The sequence below is a fragment of the Aulonocara stuartgranti genome (assembly GCF_965226115.1).
Source record: "Aulonocara stuartgranti genome assembly, chromosome: 11".
NCBI lineage: Eukaryota > Metazoa > Chordata > Actinopteri > Cichliformes > Cichlidae > Aulonocara > Aulonocara stuartgranti.
In genome coordinates, this window is record NC_138947.1 from 22,018,220 (window position 1) to 22,030,898 (window position 12,679).

The following is a 12,679-nucleotide window of genomic DNA, read 5'->3' on the forward strand; positions in this document are numbered from 1 at the left end:
GACTTATTAAACAAACACTCTTCTTTCATTAGCCCCATCTGAAATGTAACAGCCTCTGAATTCAGGCAGCACCAGCACCCGAGAACAAATTAGCCAGGCGTCATAAATTTCACTTTTATTTCCCCTGCTATCATCAGGTGTACAAATGTGAGATCTGGTTTTCTCATTGAGTAGATTTAAGACTCTCCTCGTCTTCGGCCATTGGCTCCAGCGTCATAAATCTCACTTTCATTTCCTCTGTTATCATCAGATGCAATTTGTCGCCGTAATAATCGGGAGCTGTAATGTGCTGATTATGAGCCACTTAGTGTAGCTCTGCAGCCATGCTTAGTTAGGCCTGCTGGGATTTTTAATTTTAGATTGATTCAGACAATCGTTATCACTTGCAGTGTTAGCCCTGACCTTAATCTCGGCTTGCAAATGTCAGTGTTTGGCCGCATTTTAGTCAAGAACGAGTTCCGCCTCCGCACTAAAGCATGAGACTATTTCAGTTTTGTTTCGCACTTTCATATTGCAAATATTGAACAGTGAGCGGTGTTGACTTCTCCTGATGCTGATTTAGATAAGTACCGTTTTTGTTAGGGGTTATGCATCCCTGACCACCTCTTTGACGGAATGACTGGAAATGCCTGTCTGAGGTGTAATTGGGTTTTAAGAGTGGAATCCAGGCCCATTGGATTATGCACTGCATGCAGGGGAGCTAATTGAGTTTGGACCCTGCTGGCATACTGCACGAGCACTGGAAACATTTACCCAACATTAAGCCCCAATTAGGCTTTTCGGGATTGGAAACTTGTTGCTGGATGATGGGAAGATGCTGATGCCCGACAGACTGCGCTGTGCAGTTTCTCTCCACTAAATATGTATGGTCCGCTAACAGCTCTGCTCGTTCCTGTTGAACTGATGAACTTCCTCTGTATTTCCACGTTCTCGCACAGCACAGGCTACAGTGCAAAGCAGTCCCTCTGCTCTAAGCTGGAAGTCTACAAGTCTGAGTGTGTGCGCATGCTCTCCCTCAGCTCAGAGGAGCAGCTAATGCAGTTATATAATAGTTAGCGCACCCGGCGTCTGCTGTGAGCCAAATGCCAGGCCGGTCTGGTTACATAAACTCGTCAGAGTCATATTGTAGCACTCCGGAGCGCTCACACCACAGCGTGTCCCCGGTCCTTTCACTGTCTCTTCCTCCGTCTCTCACTTCCTAACGCCGTTTTTCTTTGCTTTCCCATCCTCTCGTTTCTACACCTCTCCTCGCATCCACCCCTCCCTCTCAACCTCCCTCGCACTTTTCCTTTCCTTTTCCCCTCTCCGCTGCAGAGCTGTTCTCAGCCACGAGAACAAAGAGTTTTTGTGCTGGATGCAGATGCACAGACAGCTCAGAAAATATGAGACACAAAAGAGCAGGACTAACTGTACGCTCACAAGTGCATTCTCCAGTGAAACATCAGGACATGTGCAATTCAGTTGCTGGATGCCTTGGCAGTGACGATGGGTGAGTCAGGTGAAGAGATAAGCTCCGGCTGCCAGTTACCACAACTCGTGCACTCTGATGTCCACTGGCCTTTGATTACCATTTGATCTCCAGGAATGCCTTTCTCATTGACCTTTTGCATCTACCTCCCATAAGTCCCTACTTATGGGCCCACAAATAGGAGAAGGTCAGAGAGCCATGGTCAACAGATCAGCACCCATTGCAGCCGGGTGTCTGCCAAAAACTGCAAACTAGAAGTGAGCAGATCGATCCAAATATCGATAGTGTCCATCCCTAAACTTGTATTGATATTGGAACGGTACTAGCACGATAGCAGGATAGGCTTAATACTTATGTGTCTGTCTCTGAATCATACCCAATATGATTTAGAGACAGACACATTTACATACCAGGCCTGTTATAACGTTATATCAAGCAATTATTGTGGAAAGTAAAAATCAGTAATCAATTGGCCATTAAAATGGGTTCAACTTTGGCTAACTGATGATCATTCATCTCATAAACATAACACGGTTCCCTACATAAGCTCCCTTTAAAGGTTAAAAGTATCCTTAGGGATATCGTTACATTGGCCCTGTATTTACTTGGTATCGGGTCCTAAAACTGCAGAATGGCACAGCACCCTTGCGCAATTGAAGTTAATTCATTTATGGTTTCAGCTCATAACAAATCATTGTTAAGATCTTTTGTGTGATGTCATCTCAGTCACTCGTTCAAGTAGACTGTTGTGGTACAGGATGGAGGTGTGCGGTGATGGTGTAGGTCCACGGAGGAAAACAAAGTGGATAAACGGCTCAGTTTGACTCCAGAACTCTCACGCTCACTGCGCGAGCTTGTCTAGCTAATTAGAATTAACAGCATTAACCAGGAACCGCTCCTCTCAACCAATGGCGTCCTTCTACAGCTTATGATTATTCATGAGGCTGGGCACGGCGCGCCAGCCCACTGGTGGAGGCTGACGGGAGGGCGGTGCCCACCGGACCTACCGCGCGGGGTGGTGCGGAACCGCGGAGTGTGTCTTGCGTAGGGCGAGATGTTGTTTTTTTGTGGCGATCTGCTGAACGTGGCATCGCTGTCCGGTCTGACACAACAGTGGGAAGCACAACCAGCCCCTCCGGTCCTCCCTGCACAGAAACCCGGGCGCACAGCAGCTGATCCCGGCGCATCACAATCCAGGAAATGCGGACTTCTGGCTCCTTCGCAACGGGATAAATGGCTGCAGCGCCAGCACTGTAGCAAGCTGGTAAATATGAACCGTGTCGGCTGTTTGTTACTTACTTTCATTTGGCTTGTGGTGCTCGTCAGAAAGAAAGCGCGAGAGAGACAGAGAGGGGAGGGGTACACGGTGTGAAGTTGACAGCTGATCCCGGCCGTATTTTATTTTATTTTTGGTGTTTATTTATTTTGAAAAGCGTGAGTGTGATATGAAGTTGAGCGATGCGTTTTGGTGATAAATGATTAAAGATGTGTTGCGTGTAGCGGACCCGAGCAGCAGAGCGAGTTTTTTTTCCCCCTTTTCACCAAAGTACTGTACGCTGAAGTAGCGGCAGGGGCGCTGCACATATACAGCTGACAGCATATGCTTCATCATGCACCTTCACTCACCCCGGCTGTCCTCAATAGCTAACCGGCTGAGGAGAGCAGGAGTGGTGGGGATGGGGGGCTAGCACACGCACGCTACGCATAAACACGCGATTCACGATCAGGCCTGTGAAGTTATTTGTAATGGGCTACACCTACACTTGGCAGATTTTTGGACGATGACATCATGCTTTTGTACTCTGTTGATCTGCTTTTATATGATAGATGGGCTCAGTTAACAAAACAGGGTTTTTTTTGTTGGTCTTTTCATCTACTTGAAGTTGTGTCATTGAGTTTTAGTGTAACTCTATCTGTCTGTGTAAAATCAGAAGTTGGCATAAGGCAAAGTCATGGTTTTGCACCTCTGATGTTACTTTTACAGGAAGTGAGATATGGATAGATAAGATAAGATAAGATAACCTTTATTAGTCCCACACGTGGGAAATTTGTTTTGTCACAGCAGGAAGTGGACAGTGCAAAAGTTATGAGGCAAAAATTAGAATACAATAAGAATAAATACAGTACACAACTGTACAGAATAGAATAAAATAAAATACTATATACAGTAGAATAAAATAAAATAAATATACAATAAGATAAAAATAGAATACAAATACAAATACTATATACAACTGAGTAAAAATACAACGATGACAGAAAGGATTATTGCACTTAGTATTATTGCATATGTATGGATGTGTGTGCTTGATCAGTTAAAGTCTTTATTATGGAGTCTGACAGCAGTGGGGAGGAAAGCATTGAAATCTGAAATCATAGCACTTGAAATCTGTTGTTCTGTGTAGATGAAGACCACAGCCAGCTGATGCTGTCTCGTTTTTGTTTTGTTTTGTTGTGTTTTACATAGGAGATGAGGTTCAGTACCTCATCAGTGCAAGCATTTGAAAAGGAAACAAACACAGCAGCCTCTATGCTGCAGCGTCCTTGGCGACGTCTGCCAGCTATACTCTTTTAAGTCCCACCACAAAGATACAGTAAGATGTCACACCATAGTAGTAAAGGTGGTGTGGGGTGAAAAGGGAGAGAGGCCTATATGCAATTATTTCTTAGTGAATCAGCAGAAAGTGGCGAACTTACGGTGCTCCACTCTGGCCTGGATCAAGACCAGTTTGTGGTGTTGCTGGCTGAAGGAAGGCGCTAGCTCAGCAGGCACCTGAGGAGAGCGCCGCTCCATTTCCTTGCAGAATTCCAAGACTGTTCGCGTCGTGGAGGATTTGGTCATTGGACAAAATACCTGCTGTCAGAGATTACTACGTCTTAAAGTTGGAAACGAAGGTCTTGCAGAACCTGTTTTTATATATGTGTGTGTGTGTGTGTGTGTGTGTGTGTGTGTATATACACACAAGTCAACGGATTAGCAATGCCAGTTCACTATATAAAAAATATTCAGTGTCGTAGCTGAAGTCTTGAGCAATAAGTTTGATCAGGCACAATAAGAGCAAATATAAGTGTCAGGAGTAACAGTGATTACTAAAGAACTTCGACTCTGCTCTATGTCTTGGTGTCTCTCCCACTGGCACGAGTACCACTTGAGAAAACAGGCCAGTTCTGGTCAATTAATAACAGCTTATACCCCATATCCCTACTTTCACGTGCACCCACAGTCACCTGGCATACCCTCTGCAGCTCTCGCACTCTCACTCAACCTTGCAGGTGGCAACGTGTTGATTTACTGCATGAAATGCCATTGGCAGCAAGGGGTCTTGTCGAGTTCCTGCTCAAACCTTCAGATGCATCCCCTGCAGACAGCAAGGTCTGATAAGCACTGTAGCACCGGAGCAGGAAGGTCGGGGAGCATGTGTGGTTTTTTTCAAAGCGAGCTTGGCAGTTTAGACTGAACCTTTAACGCGAAATGTTTCACGGACGGCGTCACACCTTTCTACAAAAATTCAAACCGAGCGTTGGCTCTGGTGCTGTTGGTGTGTGCGAGCAGGTTTAAGTCTTGTTTTCTTTGAGAGGATGTTGAGGGGTTTTATTGGGATCTTCATGGGGGAAAAAAGAACACATGTTGAAGATGTGTGGTAAGAGGGCACATCTTTCATCTCTCTGTGGCTGGTCACTAATCCTGTTCCTCCGAGGCACCGGAGAAGAATAGATGCACTGTAGTGCTCAGAGTAAACAGTAAACCAGGAACAAGTCTTGGATACACAAATTGCACAAATGCACACAGAGTAAAATGGAGGTCAGGAGTGCCAATCTGGCAACTTCACAAATGCCCCAGTAGCCCAATAATCCATTTGCAGGCATTCAGTAACACTGTAATGCATTCTGAATATTAAAAAGCATTTTCTTCACTTATCTAGCCCTGTGGCCTTCTGTGTAGTGCATGACTCTGCTTTGGTGTCATTTAGGTCAGTGTGTGTGTTTGTGTTTGTTTGCAGGGGTTACAGTTGTTTATCAGTGTCTGGCCTACACTCAGCCTCCTACCCGGGCCTGTGTATTGGCTGGCCCCTTCAAATGGAGTTTCTTTGTGTTTGCCAGGCAGGGACCAGAGTCTGTGCCGTATGTGTGTTAGTGCCGCCACCTGGCCCGCTCCCAGGTGTGCTCGTCCAGGTTATACAATGATAATCTTGGACGGTGATGTCCGTGCAGGCAGTGAAGGTTCTTACAGGAAGAGAAAGCGCAACAAAGTGGTTACTCGCTCGAACACTCCCTCCGTAAGCGTTAATCATTACCCACTCGAGCACCATTGGTAGCCAAGTGGAATGTCGAGAGGTTTGCTGCACGTAATGACAATCCTTCTTCGAAAATAGGCGACAAGTTGATTACATCCTAACTCCCAACTTTTCTCGAGACCCAATAAATTGCCATTATCACCAGATTTGTATTTTCTGTTGTCGTCTTTAGGATATGCAACAATCTGTGTGTTTTCTCCTTATATCAACACGGAGGGCATTTTTGTGCACGGGGTTCGCTGTCTGCAGCGGCCGGCATTTTGCAATACTTATTGTTGTAGTATGATTGTAAGCCTCTGTGCTCCACACCACAGGTATGTCTGAAAGGGGGCTCCGCCAGGATATCACTGCCGAGCTTTGTGTAATACTGGGGGCGAGGCTGATCAGTGCTTGAAAAAACACAAAAGCAAAAGTGATAACACGCACGATAAAGTTTCAGCTTTAGAGTTAGCAGTTATGTGAAAGAATTAAATCGCACTTTTTGGAGGTCAGGCATATAATCCTCCAGTTTGTTTGTTTTTTTTTTGCATCTGTTGGCTTGAAAGAAAGAGAACGCACCCAGTGTGCGTATTGATCGATGGTGCAGGCAAGTTATTATATTTCACTACCAGATATCTCCACCACTTTCCAAATCTCTCGCTTTCACTCGCCGACTCCCAAGACACCGCTCTGACCACACCCCTCAGCGTGCAATGCATCTGCACAGATTGCAATCTCCAGATGATGCCTGTTCACCGCTCTAATCTGTGTTCATTAACTGACACCTGCAAAGATAACTAGTGTTTACCTCTGCTTTAACTTCTCTGAAATCCTATTGCTGTGTCCTCAGATGCAGGCTCTCAATCTGTCTCATCTTATATCAGTCCCATGAGAGTGTGTAAACTATGCAGGCGATGCAGACACAGTGCTGAACACTTATATAGTTATATATATATATATATATATATATTTATATGTGTGTGTGCATGTCCTCATACTAGCTTTCCCTCCTCTCTTTAGAGCTGATTTCTCTCCTCTCCTCTAATGGAGTCCTTTGTCTCAGTGAGTAAGGCACTCCTGCAGGAGCAGTAAGTGAGGATTGGAGGGGATTTCTGCTCCGCAGGAGGGTAAGAGGGCTTTGGGAGGGCAGAATCCTTCCAACCCTGCCGTGGATCTGCCGAGCAAATCAAGACAGCAGGCGATGCTCCAGCACAATCCTCCCCAGCCATGTCACTGTCACTGAAGTGGGGAGGGAGGGAGAGTGCGCCGTTCTTTCTTACTTGCTGTGCCTTACATGATGTGAGCTGTGTTGGCTTACGGGGAACTCCGGGGCATGCCCTTATTTATTTATTTCTTTACATATATTTGCCATGCCCTGCGGTGTGATCCAATATATCAGTCGAACCGGTGAATACGATGCTGTATTAAAAATATAATTAATCTGAAAAATGCACATGTGGGCTGCGGGCTGCACACGTGCATCTATTTGCTGTTTCTCACAGTCTTTCTAGGCAAGCTATGCCCTGACGTTGTCAGGTAAGGTCATGCAAAGAACACCTCACTTTAGATGCTGTTAATTATGCAAGAGTGTGGTCAACTGGTGTCAGTTGGGAAGGCCATTCTCTCTTTATACTTTAAAGGTCATGAAACTCCCCACATTTTGGTCTGCGTTTGTTCTGTGTTAGCACCAAATAGCTCGTGTTTTTTGTGGTTTTGTGATGCTGCAGATGCTTTGTTGACATCCTGTTTGAGGTTAAAACTACCTTTATAAGTCTTCAGATTTTGCAGTTGTCAGTACACTGGCATTAAAAGGAGGCGTATTGACACACGATGTGTTTACATACACTCTGCACACTTAGATGTATTCTGTACGTGTTTGCCTGTACGATGTTTTTGCTGATGTCTCCATATTGCAGCCCCTAAGCGCGGGTGTCTGTTTCACCTAATTGAAGGTCAATATTTGCATGAGCATTCCTACAGATAACTTTCCTAGCTTGGCCTAGACAGAAGACAGAGCGACTGCTGTACTTCAATAAAATCAAAGTGCCTGTCATATTCCAGTGTAACACTGTCAGATGTATCTCTTCACGCTACATTGGTGCCGTTCCAAAGCAAAAGGTCTTTCCTTGCTTGCAATAAGTGCAGGGGATACGGGGGGTGGGAAATCTTCCTGGTTTGATTTTGTCGAACAGGTTTGATTTATTTAGGCAAGGTCTAAAATTTGCAAAGATTACAGGTTATTTTGTTAAATATGTCCAGGAACTGATTCAGAGGAACTTTTTTTTTCACTCGGATAATTCACCAACTTGTGGCAGTCTCCCTAATCTGATGTCGTTTTTTGTCAGGCTTTAAATGAAATAAATCCAGAAAAATGTAAAAACAAAACTTGTTTTTGTAGCACAGCTTTGAGTCACTGTTTTTAATAGTCAATCTAAGTCGAGTTAAGCTTTTAAAATAGCTCCATGTGATCAACAAACCCGTGTTTTTCACAGGCAAACAGAAAAATTATCACCCTGGCTGTCATTGTAAAATTCCACCAGTCCACAGACCCGTGTTTTCCTGTTTATTGAGGAATTAGCGTTATTATAGGTGTGCTTCACTTTCTGGCTTGGCCTCTAAATGAGGAGGGAGCTAAACAGTGGGCTTTCTGACACTCTGATTGTCTAACTGCTTGCATTTTGTTGCCTCATTTTAGAAGCAGACGGATGCAGTTTGGCCCTGAAAACTTTGGGCTGTGACAGAAATCTGTTTGTCTTCTTAGCCTGAAATAATGTTTTAGTCTCTTGTTTGTTTTTGTTTTTGTTTTGTTTTTAAGTTTAAATTTTAAATTTCAGGTCTCAAAACCACGTTTGCTTTTTTAGTTGTCTGTGTGAAAAGCCTCATAAATCCTTACTGAGACGAGTTTATCCGTCAGCCTCAGAATTAACCAGAAGGCCTGCAAATATGTGAAGGATGTCCACAACACGCCGTGGCTTTAGTGAAGTAATCTCATGACACATTTGTGACACAATCTGAGCGGATCAGCAGGCAAAGCACGAGCCCCATTATTAGGGGATGTGTGGAAAGAAGGAAGAAAACTGTCTTTTATATTTTGGCTCTTTTTTTGTTACACAATTGTAAATCTATTTCTTTCTGCACTTATCATAATGACCACGAGGTATTTGACACACACACACACACGCACGCACGCACACGACTGTCTGTACCATGCTTCCTCTAGAAACTTCCTCACCCTGGGAGAGGATACTCCCTTCCCTCTCTCCGCCTCCTGCCAGTGCAAAACCCCAGAGCTGCTGACACAGACTCACCCAGTGTAATTGGGAAAATAAACAGATGATAGAAAATGGGAAAAAAAAAAAAAAGCATGTGGATGTTTATCCACAACTGGATGCTAAAAGTCTTGGCTTTCCCGGGAGCTAAGATGAATGAGATGTGGGTAAAGTTGGGAGGAGACCCCTCCCAAAACACAGGGCAAACTGTGGAGGCTGAAAATCCTGCAAAATAAATCTATCCATCCATTCCTTATTCGCCCCTTTTAAAGGATTTGCAGTACTATTCAGCTAGCGGCACGCAGCGGTGAAATTAAATTAACTGGGTGTTATAAGTCAAGTCATAATTAAGGATTTGCCACCATAACAAAAGCAGACGACTGCGGGAGACATGAGAGCGTTTATTTTTGGAGGGAAAAGACAGAGATTGCTGTAGGAAGCTCTTCAGTCTGAGATGTTACAGTGGTTTTTATTATGTAATCCTGCTGTCCTCAACAACCTCAAACAGTCAGCAGTCCCAATGTTTGCACCCAGGTAGTCCCCCACCTCCTCCCTGTTTTTTCTCCCAGCTTTGCTCCGTCAGCACAGTGCTAGGGAGCAGCCCCAGCTTAGTCACTGCAAACGCTGTTTTGTTTTTTCTCATCAACATTCTGCAACTCTAATATGCTTAATGGTAGTGCCCTTTTCCTCTGAGGACCCCCACCTTCTCCTCCCCGTGCCTTCTATGTCTGCTTAATGACAGGTTTCCCAGCCAGGAAAGAGGCCAGAGCTAAAGGAAAAGTTGGGTCATTAAAGCAGTCTTACACCGTCACAGGGGTCCTCTGGCTCAGTCTGACACCAGCTTCCACAGAGAGCGCTTGAGATGCACGGCTGGAAGCATGCGTTGAAGTAAAAGACAGAGGGAGAGTCCTTTTCTCTTTGTTTCGCCAGGCCCAGTCTCTGTTTCGCACTCTCTCAACAGCCTCCAGGTTTTAGTGGATGCTCACAGCAAATCTGAGAAGCTGATATTCACGAGCTGGAGTGGCAGGGGCTGGATTCCCACTCGCAGCACCCTAAGTAGAGTGTCCATTACTGTGGGAGTGCCTAAATAACACAGAAGAAGGAGATCAGGAGAAACCCTAGTGAGGGTTTGGGAGAGGACGGGGGCTGGAGGGTGTAGAATGGAGAGCTGCATTCTCCACTGAGATTGTAAACCCGGACTGAAATTGCTCTGCAGGATTCGATGGTTAGGTGCATGGCGTGCACTGTCTTATGAGTGCGAGCTGTGCGTGTTGCAAGGATAGAAACTCTCTTTCACTGGTTACAGTTGTAACTACTGTTCACGGGGAGCATGGTGAAACACGTGTCATAGGTTAACTGCTGTTTTCATCAAGAAGTTGAAAACGTTTTTTTCTTCTCCTCAACTTTTTCTTCTTTCTTTCTTTCTTCCTTTTTTTTTTTTTTTGCTCATGAAGCACTAAACCCAGGAGCTGTGGTTTGTTTTGTTGAGGGTACCGGTGTTTTACCCCATCAATCTATGTAATGCACAGTTTATTGCTTTTCTGTGTAACTACAGTGTTATCAGATTATCCCCAGTGCAGTTTTTCATGGTGACTAGTGTGCTGCATTGTATTCTGCCTCTCATTTGCCAAGGCCTGCTGACTGTGTGTCATCGAAACGCGCCCAAATAGCGACGTTATCATTTTAAAGCCAAAGGTTGTAAAATGCAGCAGGTTCTTCTATGGGTGGGAGTGCAGTAACACACTTTCTACTGTAACTGCTTAACACCCTGTTACTGAAACCGTCCAATTCAGTAATCTTTTTCACATTTTAGTTAAGATTTAAGTTAAGATTCATGCCGAAGCTGACAACACATGCCAAACCACAGTTGCTGTACTCACAGGCTGGGCAGGTCTGCAAACTGATGTTCATTTTTTTAATCTATCAGTTTATGTTTATGGTATCGGTACAGGAAGTGTTCTCGCTGACTTTCAATCAGTCGTCACTCGTCCACTTGCCTTTCGCTCCATCTTCTCAATCAGAGCCTCCTTGATTTCGCCGTTTTTGCAGAGAAACTGTTTTACTTCGACGGTATGCACAGTCGATGTTTTCTTTTTTTTGAGTCAGACTGCTACAGTAATGAAAGTTATCCTATCTGAGAGTCGGCAGATTCGATTTTCTGTCTTTAGATTAGATTTTCACTCTCAGTTTAGCGGCTCACTGGAGGGCACATCTTGCCATTTGTTTGAATTTTGTGGGTTCAGACTTATGACTTGCTCATCAGCTTTTTACATGGTCTCTAAACAAGTTTCCGTACTTTTAGAAAACTCTGTCTATCTGTTACCGGAGTACACGGCCTGTTTTCATCTTTTACTCTTTTCACGATGACATTAGACACTCGGGTCCAGTTCAACCAAAATAAACCTTATTTTGGTTGAACTGATTTGTTTTAAAAATGCATTTAATTGAACTCTGGTGCTGTTCTCAATTCATGTGCTTTCTTTTAGTTGAAACTAGACTGGATCTGTAGAAGCTGACCATAAAAACCAATGAATCAAACATGCTCTTCATCAGGGTTTCCCTTATTTTTCAGCTTTCTAGAAAATGAACAGACTTTAGTGACTTATTGATTGTTTAGCTTGTAGTGTGAATGCAAACACTTGCACTTGTCTTTGTTACAGACTGAAAAGAAGACAGAAAATCAAGTCTGTATCTTTTAATCTTTGTTCCACGTTCTCCTACCTCACAATATTGACACTCTGGCAAACACCGCCTTACTGCGTTATACGTAAATACTTTATTCAGCTAGAAGAGTAACCTTCACACCATGCAGTAAACCTTCAAGGCTGCATGATGACTAAAAAAAAAGATGATCTAAATCTAATATCAAAAATAGCTCCTCCTCAAATCAAGGGCACAGATTTGTTTTGTAAATTTAGAGTTTGTTGAGTTTTCTGAGAGGTTCATCTAAAAGTGCTCTCTGGGTCCAGCAGTGGTAAATAAATGGCCTGTATTTGTATAGCGCTTTTCTAGTCCCTAAGGACCCCAAAGCGCTTTACACAACCTGTCACACACACATTCACACACTGGTGATGGCAAGCTACATTGTAGCCACAGCCACCCTGGGGCGCACTGACAGAGGCGAGGCTGCCGGACAACTGACCACCACCAGTAGGTAACAGGTGAAGTGTCTTGCCCAAGGACACAACGACCGAGACTGTCCAAGCCGGGGCTCGAACCGGCAACCTTCTGATTACAAGGCGAACTCCCAACTCTTGAGCCACGATCTCCCAGAATGGGGAAAATTAAATCAGACAATCTGTCCAGCGTGCATGAAAAGGCATCTCCTCCTGTCCAACTATGATATAAAAGCTTAGCATGTAAGCTTGTTACATGGAAGCCATCCAGTTAGAGCTTTTCTTTTCCTTAGAAGAGCAGTTCAGCAGTTTGGAAACACACTTATGAGCCTTCAGTGGATATTTAAAGTCGGAGTCGTTTGTTATGGTAAAATGCTTTAGTATAATACAGACACACAGTCAGTCACAGCTCTGTCCAGTAATAAAAACCTGCCTGATTTTTAAACAGGTTAAACAAATCACTGTTTTAAGGAGATGCCTTATGAGCTTTGTGAGAGGTGCCGAAACTGAAACAGCCCATCCGACCTTCGTACCCTTTTAAGCTGAGTGGCT

General features: G+C 44.3%; 1 protein-coding gene across 3 annotated transcripts in view; it reads left to right on the forward strand.

Moving 5' to 3' along the window:
* Window positions 1-1,469: 1,469 nt before the first annotated feature.
* hivep3b (HIVEP zinc finger 3b) overlaps window positions 1,470-12,679 on the forward strand; it is a 39,536-nt gene continuing 28,326 nt past the window's right edge. For 2 of the 3 annotated variants that reach the window (XM_082552114.1, XM_082552113.1), the window contains exon 1: window positions 2,462-2,732. The gene's annotated coding sequence lies outside the window, so the exon portion shown is untranslated. Of the gene's footprint in view, window positions 1,490-2,461; window positions 2,733-12,679 lie in introns of those variants that run through there. The other variant, XM_082552116.1, reaches the window with a different exon arrangement.